This window comes from Sciurus carolinensis, unplaced genomic scaffold, assembly GCF_902686445.1.
Source record: "Sciurus carolinensis unplaced genomic scaffold, mSciCar1.2, whole genome shotgun sequence".
In the NCBI taxonomy this organism is placed as follows: Eukaryota; Metazoa; Chordata; class Mammalia; order Rodentia; family Sciuridae; genus Sciurus; species Sciurus carolinensis.
The window spans coordinates 503,749-514,051 of record NW_025920221.1 but is presented as its reverse complement, the minus strand read 5'-3'; the positions used below and the strand labels follow the sequence as shown (position 1 = coordinate 514,051).

Below are 10,303 nucleotides of genomic sequence, written 5' to 3'. Positions count from 1 at the left end.
GTCCTAGGGATAGCAGAGCACTCCTACCCAAGTCCATACCGACAGCAGGGTCGCTGAACTCGATGCTGGGTCAGCAACCTCCTGAACTGGGTAACTACTGCCAATCATTCATCTGTTCAACAACTGAAGTCCTACATGATCTGAGTTCAGACCAGAGAAATCCAGGTCAGTTTCCATTTATTTCAATATTTTCCCCAGTACTAAAGGACAAGAGAAATAAGGCCCATGAAGTACTCACGCCTTAGAAAAAATAAATGAAGTAATCTTAATTTAATTATTCATTAAAGCTCCTCTGCCCAGAACAGGGTTTATTAAGGTGGCAGAGCCTGGCAATTGCATAAGATTTGAAACCTTACCATCAGGTTCAACTCCTCTTCTTAATATGTACATGTTCTCAATCAATCTTGTCCTCTTAATCGTCCCTGTTATGGTAGCTATAGCATTTCTAACTCTAGTAGAATGAAAAATATTAGGTTGTATGCAACTCAGAAACGGCACCATACGGCTTACTCCAACTATTTGCTGACGCCATGAAACTATTTACCAAAGAACCTCTTAAACCCACCACATCTTCTGTCTCCCTGTTCCTCATTGCTCCCACCCTAGTCCTTACACTAGCAATGACAATGTGACTTTCTCTGCCAACATCACGGCCCTTGCTGGCATAAATACAGGTGTCCTCTGAATCCTCCTAACATCAAATCCAGTGGTCTACGTGATTCTATGATCAAGATGAGCGGTAAACTGCAAATATGCTCTAAGTGGAGCCCCATGAGCCACAGCTCAGACAATTCCGTATGAAGTGAACGTGACTATTATTTCACTCTCAGTACTCCTCATGAATGGCTCATTTATCTTATCGACCTTGATCACAACCCGACAATTCAGAGGCAGAGATTCACTCCTTCCTCACTTTGTTACTTCTTATTCTTGGTGCTTTCAACCATGCAGATGCCTAAAGACTGAGACTTCACTAGAACACTGCTTCACGCCCACCATCTGTCAGCCCTTGCTTTCAAATAATGATGGAATCCATAAATGGATAAATCACAGCAGATTTTTTTCTCTTATGAACCTGGGGTGTGGGGGGGAGACTTTAGTAAGACATAGTAAGAGAAAAAGGAAATGTTTTATTTAGACATAGTATAATACCTACTATCACTGATATGAAATAAATAAATCTCAAACAGAGTCATAAAAATCTTGAATTCACTCACTAAAAAGAACTAAAATTGCTTATCTGTGACCAATATAGCTCCATTACAACAAAGTAGATTTATATTTCTTAATATGAGAAATTGAAATAGGTTAGGTTTATATAAAAATACATCTCTATAAATTCTCATGAAATCCATATATTTTCTGGTTTGGTTATGAAAGAAAGCATATCTTGTTGGTATTGGTAAGAAAGCCAATGAGTTGTGCAGCAAAAAAAAAAAAACTTTCACTACAAATCAACCAAAAGATCATTACAAGTATGAGTCCATCATATTCAAAATCCTCAGCAGTAACTAAAGGACCAGAAAGGTGCTGGTAGGGGTTATGTCCAGCAACTGCAAAGAAAAGAAACTACAGCAGAATGTTAAACAGCCAGCAGTAGGGGGAGGGTGTCCACTGCACAGTATTGTTGCCTCAGTCCCAATCTTGTGTTCCGGCTACTCTGGAATCATCTTGAAGCCAGTCACCTTTTTCCTTTGTGTCTTTGCTTTCTACATCACCTGTTTGCCTCTCAGACTTGGGGAAGGCTCTTTAAGTCAACATTATGCCAGAAATATATAAATATATATATGTAAAGCATTAGATTAGAAAGATCATGTAGAGTACTGTGGGAAAATAAGAAGTGAAGCAGTAAGAGCTGCCACAGTAAAGAGGAAAAATAATTTAAAATGAAAGTCAATCTTTCTCACAGAACTGAGAATGTGGCTGGTGAGGCTCGACTATAGCTCAACACAAGGCACAGGATGGGTGAGTGAGGATGGCATACAGACGTAAACCCAAAATTAACATGAAGTGACAGAGTTTGTAAGCTGGGGAGTCTGCTGGATTTGAACAAAGAAGTTGAGATGCTTATCTCTGCCTAGGAGACATGGTAGTTTCTGATGCAGGATGATAAGGATATCACAGGCCTGCATGCAGGATGATTGCCCCAGGCAGACCAGGTAAGGGAGGGGATGGTACTGTACACAGCTCATGGGTGATGCTGGCAGACAAGCTTGAGGTGGAAAGAACAGAAAAGATTCTGAAAAAAATTTAGTTTCCCATGAATATAGTGACTGATGAACAAGAATAGTACATACTATAATAGTTAAGGTGTCCTTCAGTATATGGCTATAAATAAGAGCCTGAAAATAAAAGGACAAGCTACTTTGCCCTCAAGTATATTACATATAAATCAGTTACTCACAAAATACCTTCCAGCTGGGTGCAGTGGCACACGCCTTTAATCCCAATGGCTCAGGAGACTGAGGCAGGAGGATCGCAAGTTCTATGGCAGCCTTGGTAATGATGAGGCACTATGCAAGTCAGTGAGACCCTGTGTCCAAAGAAAATACAAAATAGGATTGGGGATGTGTCCCAGTGGTCAAGTGCCCCTGACGTCAATCCCCAGTATACCTCCTCCCCCAAAAATGCCTTCCAAGTGAAGACATACTATTTATAAATGTATAAAACAGGGCAGCATAATTCAATTTATTGCTAGCACTTTGCTTGGTTTTTACAACAAGTGTAAGCCTGTATATATGAAAAGGGAAGAGGGCATAGAAAGGAGTCAAAAGAATAAGAAATTATCTTCAAGTTTCCTACAGTGTCAGGTTAATTTTAACTGTATTTTAATATTTCCATGGATGTGAGATAACATGGATGTGCAAGGGACATGTTAAAGAAAAACATTTTTAAAGGGTGAAATACAAGCAATAATGACAAGCAGACACATTCATTAGAAAAGATATTGTCTTGCTTCAACTGAAAGTTAATACTTCTAGAAAAAAATTAAGGTTAGCAAACACCAAACTGAATGCTATGTGAAAAAAAAACAACCTCTCCAAGTTTAACAGTACTGGACTGAACTGGTTCACAGGTCAACTTGGACCAGTTAAAGGAAATGAACTCTATTAGAGAAATAGGTGCCAGTAGAGATCCTCTAGTTTCTCCCTGACTTGGCTACAGCAACATTTTGTAAGTTTTCCATTTGTGTTTCCTCGAAACTGCTTCTAGGAACAACAGCATGTGTTAACTCAACATACAGGTGTCATATACGTACCATCATTTTTAATCTATGGTCATGCTTGCCAGGTGGACCATAAGGAAAAGTATAATATTTCCCATCATCACATGAAGGCTTCTGCTACAGTACCAGCTACAGTTAGGCATCCTCTGGACAGAAAGCCTCTACCTACTTCTGAGCTGATATCAGTAAGGAAAGGATATGATTTCACATATGACTCTTTACAAATTTTTGGTCTTCGTCATCTCACAATGAATTCTCTAATTCTTGACTAGCTCCTAGAAGAAGGCTCAAGGGATAGAGTTTCTTGAGATAAAGGTAGATGTACCTCTTTCTTCTAATGCCCTGGATGGTTTGTCAGACAGTGACTATGGATTTGCTTTTTAACATTCAGAATGGAGATGGTACTGAAGGGAGGAGTCAGCTAGAGCCTTCAGATAAAATTGTGTTGAGTAGAGGAAGAAAACCTAACTCACTTCAGGGAAAATGTAGCTCCACACTGTATAACTTTTGATGCTCATAAACCAAAAACATTATTTAAAATGAGAAAAGCCTTCGAGTTATGGTTCACAGGCAGGAAATTGTTGAGGGAATACGAATAAATGCTCAGAATCCAACTTTCTTAACCCTGGAGATGTTATCAACTCCCTAAATCAATGCCCCTGTCTTCAGGATAAAACCCATGGCAGCACCTTGGTCTTTGAGGGATGAGTTAAGTATATTGAACATAGTTTCAGGTTCTGTGCAGTTCAGATAAATGATTTTTTAATACATCATTTGTTCACATCCTGCTCAAAATCTTTCTTTGTACTTTCTAAACATGTATAATTATTCTTTCATTTTAACTATTTACAAACAGAAAAGTCCTATCTTTTAATGACACTTTCTGAGTCTCTGTAAAAGGCAGCAATTTAAGGCAAATTTACATGAACTCTAAATTGTAGCTTCTTCTCTCTATGTATACACATTTTACACTTTCAGAAAAGTTAAGGTATCCTCCCCTAAAAAATGGAAGGAGAAAAAAGAGGACTTTATTATTTCTTTTTCTGCTAATCTTAAAAAGGACTATATTACTTGTTTCAAGAAATAATAGGTTTATGAACATCATATTAGGAGTTAAATGGTTTGGTTTTTGTAAATAACTTACACAGCTTTTTAAAGTGAATGTGGAAAAGTTTCTGTGACAATAGTTTGTAGAAGTAGAATGCTGATTTGTGAAAGGGTTGTTTTGGTTATTTAAGTAAATTTTAGGTAGTTCAGGGTATACATACTTTCCTAATGTATATCTGATGAGGGTAGATACCTGACTCTACTTTTAGCTCTAGGAATGAGTACATTCCATCTCCACTGAACCAAAAGCTCTCAAGGTCCCATTTCTGGCAAAGTAGAATATAGGGAGTTCCAGATTTTCTGGTAGGTCAGTTTCCCATCCACATCCTGGTCAACTTTGAGGAATTAATTAAGCACTAACTGTAGTGTGTAGGTAACTCTTTCATTTGTCTGACATATATTCAAGTGCACCAGGAAATATCACCCCCATTTGTTTTGTTTTTCTTCTTCTCACAAAATTGTTCTGCAGCCCCAATAGTGGCAGAGAAATGGTCTCTTCTTCCAGGCAAAGGTACTGGCAGAGATTACTGTTATCTCAAGAGTGTGAGAGAAAGCTCCATTCCAAGTTTCTGCTTTTCTTTTCTCATGTTGTTCTGCCTGGGAATTGAACTCATCATATGGAAGTGCACAAAATCTCCAGGGCCTGAAATCCCTGAGAGGAACATGAAAATGGGGCCCTTAAGAACCTGAGAATGAAAGTAGAATTCCAAGGAGGAGCAGGATGGAAGAAATTACTTCAATCTGTTGTGAACCAACACATATCCCAGAACTTCTCTGAGCTTCACAAGCACAGATCCAACCCAAAGAAGCACAGCAGAGTTCTCAAGAACTGAAGTTTACTGTAAATCAACATACAACCCCCATGTTAACCCATGAAAATAAGAAACTCAATCAAATTACCACAAAATCATGTATATGAAGAGACAAGAGCCTACTATGCCCAAGTCTACAGAGCATGACTGGAAAACATCCATCAAAATCACAAAGGATCTATGAGATGGTTTCATAAGAATTGTAACTAGTAATACCACAATACACAAAATCCAACTTTTTAAATATCTGCTATTTAAGGTATAGCAAAAGAAACTAAGATATTTTTTCACCACCTATTCACTCATTTCAAAAAAGAAAAATAAAATCTTCCTGATGCTAAACACAAAAAAAGAAGGAAATGCAGTGCTAAGGAACAGCTCTCTTCTGTCATCACCTCTACGTTTGCAGTTCACATTGGGGTTGACTCCCATCACTTCCCACTTGTACCACGCCACTTCATTAACATGCAGACAGGGAGCCTGTCCCACAAGGCTACTACTTACCAAAGCCTACTGCAGGTACTCCTTTGAATTTCATGATATTAACTCCTTGAACACATACTTGCTTCTTCAAGAATAGGTTGGTTAACATACCACATCAGCTATTCATGTGAAGTCAGATACCTACCACTTATTGATGGTGGTCCCATGCCCAGGGAGGCCTACTATAAATAGGCAAGGTAGCTGGGGAAGCCATAAGAACTCCTACCCCAGCTTCTTACTGAGAACACTAACTGTAATGATGCTTCCATTTTAAGCCTGCTGCTTTTCCAACATTCTACTGACATGATTCAACAGAGGAAAAAAGGTTGATAAGAACTGATGAGCTGAAATATTTGTAGACAATGTGTATGACAGATGAATGGATTCTCTTCCAGTCTGACCTCTGTGAAAAGCTTTGGAAGAAAACCATCACTACACCAAACAAAGTACTTTCTCAAGAATTTATACTTCCTTATTTGAAAGCAATACTGACAAATGCTTCAGTAACCTGTCAAGTCCAGTGGTCCTGGGGTGTGTCATTATAGAAACATTTAGTGTATTCTTAGTCAACAACAAAAGGGTTGTGGCTGAACTCTGACCATAGAAACGATACTGCCATTCACCAGTGATGAGTTCTGCTAGAGAAGCACACTAGAGAAGCACACCAAGGCAAGCATATTAAGCAGATTTTATTAAAAGGTAATAATACAGACTTCTCCTGGCAGAAAGAAGGGGGCATGACTGATGGTCTAAAGTCCCAAGAAGTGAGCACACCCTACATCTTTCATAGGTTAAAGTCTCTTTTTTTCTCTAGTTCTTTTCCGCATTATATCTCCTTACTGCCTATGTGACTAGGCCTGGTTTTGCTTTAAGTGATAAGCCATGGGCAGGGGGAGGGCCAAGGTGATTCAGGCAGATAAGGGTCCAGGGGGCATTAATTAGCAGCTCCATGCTTGCAGTCCTTGATAAAAGCAGGTAAATTTGGTAATCAATGGGCTCTGGAGATCCTTGACATTACATTCTTCCAGGAACAATCTCCAACTACCAGAGGCAGAAGTCTTCATGGTTTCATTTCCTCAATTTGGCCCAATCCCCTATTTCCTATTTCTACACTACCTGTCCTTAATTCTGGCTTCAGAAACCCCTCAGTGATCTACAGTGGCATGGGGCAAGAGGAAAGGCTGGGACAGTTGGGATAAAATACATTCTCAGATTATTATCATTTAAGAAGACTGTTGGGTGAATTCAAACCCTATCCCCCAGCCTTTCACAACCACAAACAATTCATTTACAACCCACTCTCCCTTCTCCTGGCCACTTCCTAATGAACATACTGACCAGCAGATATATGGCCAAGATATATGGCCAGATGGAGTGAAGGCTTTCACATGTAACCTCAGGGACTGGAAGTCTGAGGCAGGAGAACCTTGAGTTCAAAATAAGCCTCAGCAAATTCTTCAGGCCCTAAGTTACTTAGCAAGATCCTGTCTATAAATAGAAATATACAAAAGAAAGAGGATATGGCTTAGGTGTTAAGCCACATCTTGGTTCAATATGAGGTACAGAAAAAATGAAAAGACAAACCAAATGTTCAACACTCCTGGTTGTTCTGTTTTCTGCAATACCCTTCAGGAATTAGGACAGAGTTTACCTTCCAGAAAGTCACTTACACTGACTATCCCAACAACCCCTTCCACTCAAATTCTGCTACTCTGGTTTTGTATCTTCTCCCTGAAGAACTCTATTGAAATGCTGCTGTGAAGTGATGGCAAAGCATTTGACAACTATGACATTCAAAGTGGAACAGCCTGGCATCTATCAACTTTGGATTCAAGGGTCTGGAGATTCCAGAAATTGGAGGAGATGGCTCTTGCTTTGTCTCCCTTGGGTCTTTCTGGGCCATAGGCAACAGGGTCCCACTTAAGCCTGCTATGTCATCCTGGTCACTCTCTCAAGCTCCTTGTTCTGGCAAGGGAGAACTTAGGGACTTCCTGGCAGGTCAGTTTCCCATCTATATCCTGGTCAGTCTTGTGGAATTATTGAAGATTTAATTGCAGTGTGTAGGTAAATCATTCACTTGTCTGACATATTCATGAGCACCATGAAATGTGTTGAGGCTAGGGAGTTCCATAAATGTGGAACTTAACCATGGTTCAACTTTATATTACCCCAGGAAATCACAAGACTGATATGTGCTAAACATGGGCAAACTCCAAGAGCATACAGAAGGTGTTTACTCTAGTCCTGAGAGGAAATTTATCCTGTGGGAATGGCATTTAAGCAAATGTGAAGAGCAAGAGAAACACAGGTAGAGGAAATCTGTGATTTTCCTGGAACTTAGCAAATGTAAAAAATGTCTCAACATCATACTGAGTAAAATATACTTTTGGAAATAAACCAAACATATTTTTCTGTGAATCATATATTTCCTACTGTTTATTTTCCTAATATTTGGAAAACAGACTCCTCATTTTTGGAGGGGCCTGAAAAACTGGGTCATTTTTAAAATTTATTTTACTATTCTCACAATATCATGTTTGCTTTTCTGCCCTCTCCATTATACTATAATATCTCTGAGGAAAGAAAGTGAGGCTGCATCTTACATGGTATCCTCACTGCTTACTATGTGGTCTAATGAGGTACTTAGTGAATGAATGAAGCTCACAAGAAACATCAATGGAGAAACCAGATTGTATACTGATTAAGAATGCAAGCTTTGCAGTCATAGTGTCTTAGATTGAATTCTGCCTTAACCAATTATTTGATGGTCAGACTTAGGAAGTTTCCCCATCAGTAAAATGGGAATTGCACATGAACACTTATGTTCAGAGGATAGTCATCAGGATTATGCCATGATACCTAACTAGTGTCCATAAGAAATACTCAATATATGTTAGATGAATATTTTGGTAAGTAAAAAAACATAGAACAGTTATTACTTAAAACCTTCCCCAAATTCCACTCTGGGGAGAAAGTGCTGTGCTTCGAGCCTGACCCAACCAAAGCGCGGTATGATGCCAAGATTGTCAATGTTATTGTTGGGAAAGACAAAAAAGGCAGAAAGATCCCAGGATATCTGATCCATTTTAATGGTTGGAACAGAAGCTGGGATAGATGGGCAGCCAAAGATCATGTGCTGCATGATACTGATGAAAATCATAGATTACAGCATAAATTGGCAAGAAAAGCTGTAGTAGCTCGCCTGAGAACACAAGAAGAAAGAAGAAGTGCTGTAGGTTACCTGGTGTTGACTCTGTCTTAAAAAGCCTCCCTGTTGAAGAAAATGATGAAAATTCCATAAGCAGATCCTCTGATGACAATGGTGAAGAAAAGAATGAAGAAATAAGTAAAGGAAGTGATATTGAAGTAAAGACTGAAGTAAAGAAGAACTAGAGCTGCAAACAAAAAAGGGAATGGAAGAAAGGACAATAACTATAGACATCCCCAAAGTTCTGAAGAAGCAGCTTGAGGGTGATTGTTACTATATTAAAAGGAGGAAATGGTTAGTGAAACTTCCATGCCAGACCAACATCATAACTATTTTGGAATCCTATGTGAAGCATTTTGCTATTAATGCAGCCTTTTCTGCCAATGAGAGGCCTTGTCACCACCATGCTATGGTACACACCAACATGAATGTGCATTATGTCCCAACAGAAAAGAAGTCTTTATTCAAGTCAAAGTAACCATCCTCATATCCTGCCTTGCCTACCCAACATGAATGGACCAGAGTCAGAGAGGTAGAGTGTCAGAGATAAAGCAGGGGTTAAGAGTCTGGTGGGTTCTGTCCAGTTGTCCACTCTCAGTAGCCCAAGATTCTGGATCTTCACAAGTAACATTGAACCTATTTGTGTTAAATAGTGTTGACCTTTGTAAGGAGATGGTGGATGGATTAAGAATAACCTTTGATTACACTCTCCCACTGGTTTTGCTTTACCCATATGTACAAGCTCAGTGTAAAAAGATTACTTAATCTAAATTTTTTCTTCCAATTAAGGAAAGTGCCACAAACACTAATAGGAGCCAGGAAGAGCTCTCTCCAAGCCCACCTTTGCTGAATTCATCTACACCACAGTCCACAGAGAGTCAGCCCACAACTGGTGAACCAACCAACTCCAAGAGGCGCAAAGCTGAGCCAGAAGCATTGCAGTCTCTGAGGTGGTCCATGCACCATAGCACCACTGTGACAGACTGTCTGAGAGCAGTGCTTCACCTCAGTCCAAGCAAAGGCAGCAGGACACGTCTGCCAGCATGCCCAAGTTGTTTTCTGCACCTGGAAAAGAAGACACCGGTTCATAGCAGATCATCTTCTCCTATTCCTCTGACTCCTAGTAAGGAAGGAAGTGCTGTGTTGCTGGCCTTGAAGGGAGAAGAATTAATGAAATAAATGAGGTCCTCTCCTGGAAGCTTGTGCCTGACTATTACCCTCCAGGTGACCAGTCACCACCACACTCTTATATTTATGGGGCACAACATGTGTTGTGATTATTTGTAAAACTTCCAGAAGTGTTGGAAAGATGTTCTTTTCTGAGAAGAATCTGAAGGCTTTACTGAAGCACTTTGATCTCTTTCTGAGGTTTTAACAGAATACCATAATGATTTCTTCCCAGAGTCAGCTTATGTTGCTGTCTGTGAGGCACATTACAGCACCAAGAACCCCAGGGCAATTTATTAA

At 39.6% G+C, this 10,303-nt stretch overlaps 1 pseudogene; it reads left to right on the top strand.

The window, feature by feature from the left end:
• Nucleotides 1-2,137: 2,137 nt before the first annotated feature.
• Nucleotides 2,138-10,303, top strand: LOC124975195 (male-specific lethal 3 homolog; annotated as a pseudogene).